Consider the following 440-nt stretch of genomic DNA (forward strand, 5'->3'; position numbering starts at 1 on the left):
ACCAGAGGATAATGAATGAAAATAGCAAAGGGTTTGTTACAAGCTATCGGGTTTAGGCTAGCTTAGTCAACCCGTTTAGAAAGCACACATCTTAAAGAATCGTGTGGTGGAAAAAGTGGAGGTAACTACCCCTAGGTGGTAGAATCTATTTTCCCTATATATATATATATATATATATATATATATATATATATATATATATATATATATATATATATATATAGAATTTCTAGTAGAACCAATCATCGAGTTCAACATGATTGTCATGATATTATAAGCGTTCATATATAACACCACAAAAGTAAATCACTTAAGTTCAGAACGAAGAACACGGACATGAAAGGACAAGTACTAATTAAGAGCAGCATGAAGAACTAGCTAAATCACTCCTGCTAGCTACTCTCTCTCTGGTAAAATAGCATAGAACATGTATAGCTCTC

The sequence above is a fragment of the Triticum aestivum genome, chromosome 6B (assembly GCF_018294505.1).
Source record: "Triticum aestivum cultivar Chinese Spring chromosome 6B, IWGSC CS RefSeq v2.1, whole genome shotgun sequence".
Taxonomy (NCBI): Eukaryota; Viridiplantae; Streptophyta; class Magnoliopsida; order Poales; family Poaceae; genus Triticum; species Triticum aestivum.